This window comes from Nycticebus coucang, chromosome 12, assembly GCF_027406575.1.
Source record: "Nycticebus coucang isolate mNycCou1 chromosome 12, mNycCou1.pri, whole genome shotgun sequence".
NCBI classification, from domain to species: domain Eukaryota; kingdom Metazoa; phylum Chordata; class Mammalia; order Primates; family Lorisidae; genus Nycticebus; species Nycticebus coucang.
Window position 1 is genome coordinate 81,275,673 of NC_069791.1, and position 12,799 is coordinate 81,288,471.

Here is a 12,799-nt window from a genome sequence, read left to right on the forward strand (position 1 = left end):
ATGCTGGGTGAAAGCCTGGCGAGAGGGTGAAGAGGAAGCAGAAAGATGGGCCCGCATGGGCCTCACGGAAACACCAATATTGGCAGCAGAGCAGGAGATCATGCCCGGGAAGGACCCCCAAAGGGGAAGAAGGACACGCAGGAGAGAGATGGGTAGGCTGGACAAAAGGGGCCCAGGCCAGACACAAGCTGCCAGATGTCGAGTGAGGCAAGAGATGAGGAAGTCCCCAGCCCTGGCAATGGAGACACCAGTGACCTTGGAGTGGGCCATTCCCAGGGTGGTGGGCGAGACCAGGCTGGCGTGGGCTGAGGAGGGGCCAGAGATACAGAATGTGGGCAACAATGTCACCGGAGGGCAGCAGCTGCGAAGAGACTTCAGACATAATATAGTTGGAAAAATGCCCTGGAAAACATGGAGATGAAGAAAACTTCAGAAAGAAAGAGTAATTTAATTCCAAGAAAGAAATGGTGACAGAAAAACCCCCAAAAGGAGAAAGAAGAAATGGTCCAGATTCTGGAGAGGATAAAAGAGGAAGCTGCAATGACTCAACCAGAAGTCTGGGAGACTCAGGGTTGGTCTCACGGGTAGTGTGAGCACCAGGATGAGATGCCACGAATCCAAGATGCCGTGAAACCTGGTCTTCCCACGGACCTCATCTCTTCTCTCCAGCTGCCCAACATACTCCCATGATACCTCAGGCTCAGTCAAGGTGACTTCTAATTGGAGAAAGGCCAAGGTAAGATAGCTCACTTTTGGCAAAGACAACTCAGTATCATAAAAGACTAGAACAGGATGTGTCCTCAGTTCAATCCGCCCATTTTACAGATGGCAGCCGTGAGGCTCCAATTAGGACCTTAGGGTATCTAAACCTCACAGCCCCATTTCAGTGACTCATAACTGTGATATTTCCAGAAAAGGGGTAGCAGCTGGGGGGATGACATAAGCAAGAGGAAAATGCCCAAGTTACACTCTCTTCAGCCCCTTGGGACCATGAGTCAGAGGAACCCAGGTCTCCCTCTAGCACCTCTGGGCTGAGCCTATTGCAAGAGGTCAAGGGCAGAGGGAGGGTCTGGGAGAGTTTAGAGAGCAACCAGCCTTTCCTACTGCTGGCACTCCTCACTCAATAAGTTTCTGCTGTGTCCCTGAGGTGCTGATCAAAGAAGGTTCTAGAAGGGCAGCAGGTGGAAGGGGTGCATGTGATCTGGGGATGAGGGATGTGTAGAGAAACCAATTCACAAGTTGCCACTTTAATTTAGGTCTGATTTGCCTGAATGAAGTAGAAATGAATAATTTTCAGTCTGTTGCCTGGGTCATTTGTTTCTGTGAGAAAAAGAGAACAGAAATCTAGTGGGCAGAAACCCTCATGTTTCTCCCTCATCCCACCCTACGCTCACTCACAGGTCTGAATGAATTTACCCTAAAGTTTCTGCCCTTTCTCTTACTACATGAAATCTGTCTCATTTTTCTGTCTTTGAGGCCAATCCCTACTGCACCGCCAAATTTTCTTAAAATAGATTTAATTTTAATTCTATAGTGTAGAAAGAAACACATACATGGGTACTCTGCTCTGAAGGCACTGCTTCTCCCTGCACACCTAAAGTGATAGGTGAAGAAACACTTGCAAGCCATGGAGGATTTTAGCCAATGGTTAGGGAAGCTCAGAACATGGACAGGAGAAGGGGGCATAGGATAATAACATCTTTTTTTTTTTTTTTTTTTTGAGACAGAATTTCAAGCTGTTGCCCTAGGTAGAGTGTCGTGGCATCACAGCTCACAGCAACCTGCAACTCTTAGGCTTAAGCTATTCTCCTCCCTCAGACTCCCAAGTAATTGGGACCACAAGCGCCCGCCACGAAGCCGGCTATTTTTTGGTTGTAGTTGTTGTTGTTTGGCAGGCCTGGGCTGGATTCGAACCCACTAGCTCCAGTGTATGTGGCTGGTGCCCTAGCTGCTGAGCTACAGGTGCTGAGCCGGATAATAACATCTTAATGGCGGAACAAAGGATCTGTGATAATACTAACATTTATATCACTGTGTATTTTATTAGATTGGCTCCTTGAGTTCTCACAACAGCCTTATGAGGAAGGATTGCTATTGTCCCCATTTTTACAGAATTGAGGCACAGAGAGGATGAGTCATTTGCCCCTGGTCACCCAGGTAGTACAAGCTGAGGACAGGTTTCAAGGTGCTGGAATCTTTTTTTGTTTTTTTAATTAAGCCATATACACATAGATCATGACTACATTTATGCATATGTGGGGTACAATGTGTTGATTTTTTTTTTTTTTTGGTGAAATTGTTCACTTCAAATAATTTTATGGGGAGAGCCTTGAGATGTATCAGTTATAAAACAAGTTACAAAGAAAACATTTTACAATTTACAAATACAAATCAGTCCTTTATACAAGAATTCTCTACAAAGTTCACTGATCAATGTAAAAAATAATCTGTTTCAACTAATATAAGGCATGCCCAGTTTATGTCATTTTGTAGAATTGTTTTTGCTTTGTGAGAGACTTTTGTCTTCACCGATCCTGATTTTTCCTTGATTCTCTGGAATGTTCAGCGTTATCTGCTAGATTTTTCCCAGAGCCTCTCTGCACCATTGTGATATCTACCTTCATCACTTCTAGAGCCTGCATGCTTTCTGTCTGTTTCCCTTGACTCTGATCTATCTCTTCTAAAATTTTCACTGTCCTTATTTCAATGTCTGTGCTTCTCACTTTCAGAAGAAGAATTTCTTCTCTTTTCTTTTTGTGATCACCATGTTTAATCTCTCTCTCTGTGCATTTCTTGATCTCTGTCCGTCACAACTCCACTGTCATTATTTCATTCAGGGGAACACTTCTGTCTGACATGCACTTTGTTATGGGATCTCTCCCATTTGAATCTCTGTGTTTTTCTGCCCGTCTGTCTCTCTCAGCCCTTGTTTCCTGGTGCCTGTGTTGTAATCTTCTTTCCTCATGTTTTCTATCACTTGTTTGTTGGCTCCTGACCAATTTATCTACTTCTTTACTTCCGGTCTTCCTTTGTCTCTTCTTATATCTTTAGCTGAGAGGCACATCCGGGACTGCTGATAGATGAAGAATCACTCTCTTCACTGGAAGACTCTGAGCTGCTATTGCTGCTGGTCAGAATCAGAGTCGGAGGAGTCAGACTCGGAAGAGGAGGACGCTGAAACAGGAAGAGGCTGGGAAGGATTTATTTTTCTCAACATCTGGTTTGTGTGCACGATGACCTTTGGCTTGTTTTTGAGATGTTCAGTTCATGCAATTCATCCGTTAACTCCCCAAGACCTATCGAAGTAAAGAAGTTCATGGCAAAACCAGTGTTTCTTGGATTATTTCGGGGTAGTAATCCTTCAAAGAACGGCTGTAGAGTTTCATCTTTTAATCTTGCATGAAGTTTAGGGGGACCCATGTATTCACATAGTTCCTGAAAAAATATTTTTACAAAAATTCTACTGGAGGATGTGGTGGTTTCTTCACCCAGTTTTATACATTCAACAACACTCCATGGAAGGGAATCAGTGTACAAAAGGCGAGCAAACATCTTAGCAGCATTTCTCAATTGGTTTGTTTCCAAGTGATGGATGGTATCATATGGTTCTTTGCATATACTTTCAAAGGATTCCATGTACTCTTTTTTTAGCATACAAAATCTCCCAGCTAATAAGCCAAAACATTTCTCATATGTCCTTTGTTGAGCACAGCAATCAAGAATCATGTTGCAGAGTTCTTTGGTTTGACTTTCAGGGAATTCCATGTTCAGCAATTTGTGAGCACATTCTTCAAAATCTAAACTTGACCGAATAGCAAGATATATTGTACGACGAAATGAGACCAGATTAATTTTTGTTTTGTCATGAATAGTCACTTTTGGTCCTTCTTCATCTTCTTCTCCCTCTTCCTCACTACTTCCAGCATTTGGTCTGTGTTTGAATCACTGTCTCCTTCATCAGGAATTTCCTTAATAGTTTTGTACTTCTCTTCATTCTCCATAAAATTAGGATCCTTCTGGAAAACATTAAGAGCCTCTTCTGGATTGTAGTCATCCTCCAAGGGGAGCATATGGGTGAACTGATCATCTTCCTCCACTAAGTCAAGTCCTTCTAGGATAATGGGGTGGTCCTTGAATCCATCCTTCTGTACAGCAAACATCACCTCAATCATACATTGAACTCTCTTATCAATTTCAGACTCATGCAGAATGTTTCAAAGGGGTTCAAATATAGCATTGATTCCTCTTGGTGACACTTGTGTTAATTTCAGGCCACATTCCTTGAGAAAACCAATAGCTACTTCAACACCATCATCTGTTGGTCTTTCCAAGAGCAAAGTGAGCATCTCTAAGCATAACACCTCATATGCCATATTTTGGTTAATAAGATGTGCCACAAATTTTGAAGCAGTCAGGCAAAGTTGCTTCTCATTTCTTCGATATCCTTTTCGAAAATTAAGAATTAACCTTCTGAGGATTAATTTATCAATTTGTGGAAATTTTGAGTTGATCATTGCCACTACTGCTGCATAAACATGGGTGAATATTGGAGATGCAGTCTGTGCTTGTAAAATAGATCTGCACAGCAGACCTCTTCCTCGAACAATATTTTCCTGAAGAAGTTCTTGAATAATAAACCTTAGATTGGAAATGGTTGACTTTGTTGATAAGACCATTGATCGACTTCTTTAGGGCCTCCCAGCTCATCCTCTGGTATGTTGAGCTGTTTTTATCTGTAATCTGTTTTCGCATCATCCTGAGCTTTGCAGGGGGAATGTAGGCTCCACCAGTGTGAGTCAGGAGAGGATCCGGCTCATCTTTTCTCTTCTTTGCAGGAGGTTCGTCCTGAGCAGAGGAACTCTGGGTTAATGACGGTTCTGGGCTTCTTCTCCCAGGAGATGGAGATTTCTGTTACCTTTTCCCATCCACATTTCTTTCTTTCTCTGCGTATTTCTCAGTCTCTATTTCGTGACTCCATGCTACCATCATGAGGATGTCCTCTTCTCAAATGTTCATGGTCTGACCTGCTATAATCATAGTAATCTCTATCCCGTAGGGATCTTTCTTGTTCTACATATCTATCTGTCTTCTGGAGAAGAGGTCCCCTGATATGAATTATGGTTTTCCCTTCTGTCATGACCAGAAGAATGTTTTATGTGTGCCACGCTACTTTTCATTTTCTGTTGCGGTTTGCAAATAAATCAAAGATTCCTCAAACTGGTCCATGCACTCAAAGGTCTGATTCCTTGACAGTTGACTTCTTCTGTCTGCAAATATCACCTGAAGCTCCACGGCGCCATTGTTACACTGGATGTGCGTCACTTGGCTTTGATGGTTCTTTTCCAAATTCTAGAGGATATCTGCATGTTGTGGAGCCTGGCTGCATTCCAGCAATGAAATCCCTCCAGCTGATGCTTGAGTCCTCACAGCTCCTTTTCTAACTCCGACCTCTGCCTTGCTCTTTATTGGTCCCACCCAGATGATCTCATTTTGAGAACCATAACTTAATCACATCAGCAATTCCTCTTTTAGAAGATGACATATTCACAGATTCAAGAGATTAGGGCAAGAACATATTTTTGGAAGCATTATTCTTTCTACCAGCAACAACCAAAAATAAATAAATAAATTAAATAAATAAATAAAAAGAAAGAAAAAGAAAAAACAAAATCCCCAAACAAGAAAAACAAATATCACTAAATTTTCTTATAAAATCTATAGATTTAATATTACAAGAGATTCTCTTGCCTCAGCCCCACTAATAACTGGGACTACAGGCACCTGCCACAATATCCAGCTATTTTTTGATTGTACTTGTCATTGCTGTTTGTCAGGCCCGGGCTTGATTCGAACCCCCCAGCTCTAGTGTATATGGCTGGCGCCTTAGCCTTTGAGCTACAGGCACCGATCCCCCACCTAATAGACCTAACCTGAAGGTGTCCACATGACTGCATTCCTTCAAGAGGCTCTGGGGCAGAATTAAATCCCTACCTTTTCCAAACTCTAGAGGATATCTGCATGTCGTGGAGCCTGGCTGCATTCTAGCAATGAAATCTCTCCAGCTGATGCTTGAGTCCTCACAGCTGCTTTTCTCAATGTGTTGATTTTTTTTATACCATCTGACATGCTTACATCAAACCAATCAACATAGCTTTTGCCTCATTTACTTGATTATTGTGTTAAGACATTTATGTTCTACACTTGACAGACTGAACTTGTACCCTTGCAATATGCTCCACAGGTGTGGTCCCGCCTTTTACCCTCCCTCTATCAAACCTCTCCCCTCTCCTCCCTTCCCACTCCATCTCTCTCCTTCGTCCTGGGGTATAGTTGTGTTCTATCTTTCTTTTTTTGTTTTTTTTTTTTTATTGTAGGGGATTCATTGAGGGTACAATAAGCCAGTTACACTGATTGCAATTGTTAGGTAAAGTCCCTCTTGCAATCATGTCTTGCCCCCATAAAGTGTGACACACACCAAGGCCCCACCCTCCTCCCTCCATCCCTCTTTCTTCTTCCCCCCCCATAACCTTAATTGTCATTAATTGTCCTCATATCAAGATTGAGTACATAGGATTCATGCTTCTCCATTTTTGTGATGCTTTACTAAGAATAATGTCTTCCACGTCCATCCAGGTTAATACGAAGGATGTAAAGTCTCCATTTTTTTTAATGGCTGAATAGTATTCCATGGTATACATATACCACAGCTTGTTAATCCATTCCTGGGTTGGTGGGCATTTAGGCTGTTTCCACATTTTGGCAACGGTAAATTGAGCTGCAATAAACAGTCTAGTACAAGTGTCCTTATGATAAAAGGATTTTTTTCCTTCTGGGTAGATGCCCAGTAATGGGATTGCAGGATCAAATGGGAGGTCTAGCTTGAGTGCTTTGAGGTTTCTCCATACTTCCTTCCAGAAAGGTTGTACTAGTTTGCAGTCCCACCAGCAGTGTAAAAGTGTTCCCTTCTCTCCACATCCACGCCAGCATCTGCAGTTTTGAGATTTTGTGATGTGGGCCATTCTCACTAGGGTTAGATGATATCTCAGGGTTGTTTTGATTTGCATTTCTCTAATATATAGAGATGATGAACATTTTTTCATGTGTTTGTTAGCCATTCGTCTGTGGTCTTTAGAGAAAGTTCTATTCATGTCTCTTGCCCATTGATATAAGGGATTGTTGGCTTTTTTCATGTGGATTAATTTGAGTTCTCTATAGATCCTGGTTATCAAGCTTTTGTCTGTGTTCTATCTTTCATAAGAGAGTGTGAGTAAATATAAATTGGTTTCATAGAATTACTGAGTACATTGGATACTTTTTCCTCCATTCTTGAGATACTTTACTCAGGAGACTATGTTCCAGGACCCTCCATGTAATTACAAAAGAGATAAAGTCTCCATCTTTTTTTTTTTTTTTGTAGAGACAGAGTCTCACTTTACTGCCCTTGGTAGAGTGCCGTGGTGTCACACGGCTCATAGCAACCTCCAGCTCTTGGACTTAGGCTATTCTCTTGCCTCAGCCTCCCGAGCAGGTGGGACTACAGGCGCCCGCCACAACGCCCGGCTATTTTTTTTTGTTGCAGTTTGGCCAGGGCTGGGTTTGAACCCACCACCCTCGGCATATGGGGCCGGCGCCCTACTCACTGAGCCACAGGCACCACCCAGTCTCCATCTTTTTTAAAGGCTGCATAAGGTGCTGGAATCTTAACCACACTGCTCATAATTTTACTTCCTCCTCTCTGCCCTAACTGGCCAGCATCTGTTCATTCAACCATTTGCCCCCTACATATGCGCTGCTCGCATGACACAGGCACTGGGCTGGCTGATGTAGGAAACAAGACAAACAGGAAAGGGCCCAGCCCTCAAGAAGAGCACACCCCAGGAGGAGAACATATGCCACAAGTTTTCCTAGACAGCAGAGGGACCTGTGGAAGGAAGTGATTAGCTCTGCTTTGGTGAGTCTCTGAGCGAGATGCTTGAAATAAACAAGTGAATGCCTTGATGCGCCAGGTGCTGGGGTAGGGACTGAAGCTTTCTTCAACATAGAGACTATGTCTTCCCAACCTTCCCATCCCCAGCTGTCCACACAATGTCTGACACATAGGAGACACACCATCAATGCTTTGTGTGTGAATGAAGTTGAAGAGTGACAGAATGATACCCAGGGAAGTGAACGGGGTTTTTTGGTATGAAGATCTAGTGGTTTCAATCTCAGTGACCATTATAGTTCATTTCTGTGCCTGGGAAATAGCATTTGCTGCTGCTTTTTGCTATAGTTGTCATAAGCTGAGGGCAAGGGGATAAAGTTAATAACTAGTCTTTCTTAGTGAAGAATAAAAGGCGACATTCTCTAGATGAGAGGTAATTGAAGGAAGAGTCTGCATCTCATTTCCCATTATCTCTCCAGCAATGGGCATCCGACCCAGAGCAGAACGAATAGGGGTCAGCACCTGTCTGTGGGAGTATGGATGGACACATTGGATTGGTGACGGGAGGGTGGATGAGTTTGTGTGTGGACAGGTAAAAGGATGGAAGGATAGGGTGGGATGGGTGAACAGGTAGATGGGTAGGTGGCAGGAGAGGCTGCACCAACTTGAAGTGAGTGGACCAAAAGCTAAGCCCAGATCACCCTGAGGCCAACTCAATAATTGCCCAAATCAGAAAGCTGCCTTTAAACAAAGCAGAAGTAGCCTTTCTAGTGTTGTACTCATGTGCCACCTGTAAAGAAAACTTGGACCCCACTTCAGGTATAAATCAGATGGTGATTTATTACACCTGCACAGTGGAACGCTGCCCAAAGGCAAACGGCCCCGAAGTGAGGAGCAGGCTGACTTTTATACCATTTTTGTTGCCATGCAAGCAAGCAAAAACAAAAGCAGAATGTGGCAGTTAGCTGGGGTGGAGTTATAGTCAAGGGGCTACAGCGTGGTGACTGCGTGGCATACAACGTGGTGGCTGGCATGAGGACAAACTTAGGAGACTCAGTAACTTGGGAAACTTTGCTTAGGTAAGTTTTCCACCATTGTTTAGCCATTTCTAGGGGGTTGGGGGAACTCGGAGAACTTCCCTGTTATATTCTGAAACCTGCTTTTGAAATTAACCAAGGGGAACATGTGGGGGACTAAGGCTGAAACAGGCTGAGACAAACCTGGGTCTTTTAGGGGGCTGCTCTTTATCACACTAGGAAGCAAACTAACTTGAACTGGTACAAATTTAGGATAAAATAAGGATTTGTTTAGTTTGAGTAAAAGGCTGCAGGAAACAAGTCCAGTAGAGAAAAGCAGAGGGACATTAGAGAACAAGGCCAAGGTGTACGTGGTGGGCAAGTACAATTGGGGTGGCCAGCAAAGGAAAGAGGAAGGAGGAAGCGACAGCTGGATTGTAGACACTGGCCAAAAAACCTGAGAGAGCTCAAGAGTTGTCCTTGCTCAGACTCCCATGGCTGGGGCTAATGGCCAGAAGGGGAATAAATACAAACTTAATTGGTACTTAACTTCAGAGAAATAGAGACAGAGGAGAAAAGGAGAAGTGAAGAAAGTCACAGAAAACAAGGAAAGAAAGAGCAAGAAGAGGAAAATCATAGGAAAGTGGTCAGAGAGGAGGTTTGGGTTGAACTGTTAGGGATAAAACTCATCTCATTCTGGGCTTTGTTTGGAGTTAACACTCCTATCTTCCACTTAAAGGCTCTGTGGCGCTTCCCTCCATCCCAGCATCAGCTGTAGCCCACAGAAGTGAGCAGGCACATCCAAGCTGTTCAAGGTCTGCCTGACTTTGGACAATTTAACATAACCTCACTAATCATGTATCCTCTTCTGCAAAATGGGAAAAATAATATCCATTTCCCTGGGCAGTTGTGAAAGAGTTAATGAGATTGGGTTGACCTTGAAGGAATTTGGAGTATAGCTCCATAAATATAACATTTTGGCATGTTGATTATTTCGAGCTGAAGGCAATGGAACAACAACAGACTCAGGAAGGACTTGCTAACCTCCTCCTTTCTGCCTGAAGCAGGACATAAAACTTTGCCTGGGCAAGGTGCCCTTCCTATGCCAGATAGAGAGCACAGTTGCATCACCAGAAACAGAGAGATAACTGAGATAAACCTGTACAAAAAAAATAACCTTGCTAATATGGACAACCCTTATCTTCCATCAGTTTCCCCTGTATATTTCCTAGTCAGTTTCTCAGAGTTTACCAGCTCAGTTCAGGCCCCTTTATGTTCTCACAGCTTCTTTCATTCATTTAACAAATATCCAGTGAGCTCATACTCAGGGCCAGGCAGTTCCAAATGCGACCACGTTTGGATACTACAACAAAAACAGATAATCCCTGTCCTCAAGGGCCTGACACTGCAGCCAGAGCAAGGAAACAAACTTGAGCATTTTTTTCAGCTAGTGATAAAAGCTATAAAGAAAAGATGGGCCAGAGAGCTTTCCAGAATGGCAATCATCTTAGGTCTGGTTTCCCAGAAGCAGAATCTGAGACAGGAATTTGGCTACTAGCAATTTATTGAAGGAGGATCTTAGGAGAAGGGGATGAGGGAAGCAGGACACAGCACCCAAGAGGTCCTCAGTGAACTGACTTCAGCTTGATCCCAAGTTCCACAGCGTGAATGGTGCATGGAATATGCCCCTCCTTGAGGACAGATTCTGGTCCTTGGTACAACCTGTACCATCCTTAACCACTCTTCCACCCTTCCCCCAACCTACCTTTCACCCCCATGCAGGGATAGAGGCCACTCAGTGCAGCCAAGACCATTCTCCAGAGAAGGGGGCAGTTGTGAGCCTTTAGCAGCCAACGCAACAACTGAGAAATTGGCATTAACCCAGTGCAGGGGATCTGAGAGAGGCAAAGACAGCACCTAGCAACCAAAGAATTGTTTACTATTAGCTCTTATTAGGGCAAAAAGAAGGAGCAAGGGGGTCCTAGGAAAGTAGATGACAGCAGAGAATTGGACAGACATCAAATGTCCCCATGAGAATGTGGGGTGGGAAGGGCTGTTCCTGGGAGGGGCTGGGCTGGTGTGAATTAGGAGAGGAAGAATTCCAGAGATGGAAAGTGAGGCTCGGTCATCGTATTCAGCTTCTATATCTTGGCCTTGTCTCAGTAGCAGAATTGTTTCCCAACAGGCAAATGCATATATGGCAACCAATGCATTCAATTCATGTTCACTCAGCCCGGCCTGCTGAGGGGCCTTGTACTTGAACCGGGTGTGGGAGGCAGATAAGGGGAATGACTTCAGCAATTGTTCTTCCAAGTCTGTGCCAATGTAGGAATACCCACAGAGGAAACAGAAAGGTTCCTTCCTTTCTTCCTTCCTTCCTCCCACCCTCCCTCCCTCCCTTCCTCACAGTAGCTGGAACAGGGGATTGTGAAAACAAATGAAAGACCAACCAAATAAAAACAGGCAACAATGGGTGGCGCCTGTGGCTCAGTGAGTAGGGCGCTGGTCTCATATACCAAGGGTGGTGGGTTCAAACCCAGCCCCAGCCAAACTGCAACAAAAAAATAGCCAGGCGTTGTGGCAGGTGCCTGTAGTCGGTTACTTGGGAGGCTGAGGCAGGAGAATCGCCTAAGCCCAGGAGTTGGAGGTTGCTGTGAGCTGTGATGCCACAGCACTCCACCGAGGGTGATAAAGTGAGACTCTGTCTCTAAAAAAAAGACTAGACACAAAAACGAACAAACAAAAAAAACAGGCAATGACTATTTATTCATAGGTTGTTTTACTAAGGCAGTCTGAAACTCAAAATCAGGCAGAAGACTAGACAGTTTTATAGTGGAAAAAAGGGAAGGCTTTAGGGATGCCTTGATTAGAAGCTGTTGGCATGGGAAACTGAAGATAGGCTAGTTAGAAGTGGGACATACTATATGCTTGATTAAGGGAGCATATTTAGCTTTTTCTGGTCAGTAGTAAGTTGGAAGCAAGGACAAAAATTTGGGAAGCTGGAGGCGGAGCATGATGGTGGACAGGACGGACGTGTAGCCCACCTCTCCCAAGCCACCAGGTGAGAGGAAAGGCGGTCTGGACCTTCCCTGTGTGTGGATTATTAGAGTGGACAGACAGCTGGAGACGCCCAGCGAACTGGCGGTTTGCTATATATGAAGGGTAATTTAAAATCACAGACTCTGTTGTAGAGATTCTTCCCTGCTCGGCCGAGCTGGCCAGCAGGCCCCTCCCCTATGGAGGTCAGCAGCTTGTAAATGCTGACAAAATCCAATTGACAAATAATTAATCCTGAACTGAGGGAGGCATCTGAAAGGAGAGCCACTCAAAACCATGGGAGCTGGGCAAACTGTTGGACAATTGAAGGGAAGGGATCCTGCCCGGGAAACAGACATTTTGAACTACCCAAAAGGGCAGGCACCTTTCCCCCAGGTGTTGGAGGGGGCTGGCGGTTGAGGCTGCACAGCGAACTGGCGGGCGCCCATCCAAAAGGGAAACTCTGAACCATAAAACTCAGAATAAGTCCCCCGAGCGCTCCAACCACGGGAACAGGCTTGAAGCCTAGGACCCGGCTTTGGCTTCTGGAGCCGGGAAGCTACTGAAGCCGCGGACCGGCTTTGGCTGCTGAAGCCGTGGGAACCAGCTACAGGAGATAGAGCTGAGAGCCTGCCAACGACCGCGGGAACTCAGCACCGCTCCCCTTATGGCCAATTGCAGTCGCCAGTTTGTGGGGGAACCTGGGAACAGAGTGGAGGGACTTAGGAAGCGTGGACACATGCACTGAGTAGGAAGGTCCGTCGCAAGTGCTGTCTGGAAAAGAACACCCGAGGTTGCACAATTCTTAGGCTACAAACTTTTA

The 12,799-nt window shown here is 44.6% G+C and overlaps 1 pseudogene; it reads right to left on the reverse strand.

Annotated features, from left to right (window-relative positions):
• Window positions 1-3,494: 3,494 nt before the first annotated feature.
• Window positions 3,495-5,177, reverse strand: LOC128561184 (pre-mRNA-splicing factor CWC22 homolog; annotated as a pseudogene).
• Between the last annotated feature and the right edge of the window lie 7,622 nt (window positions 5,178-12,799).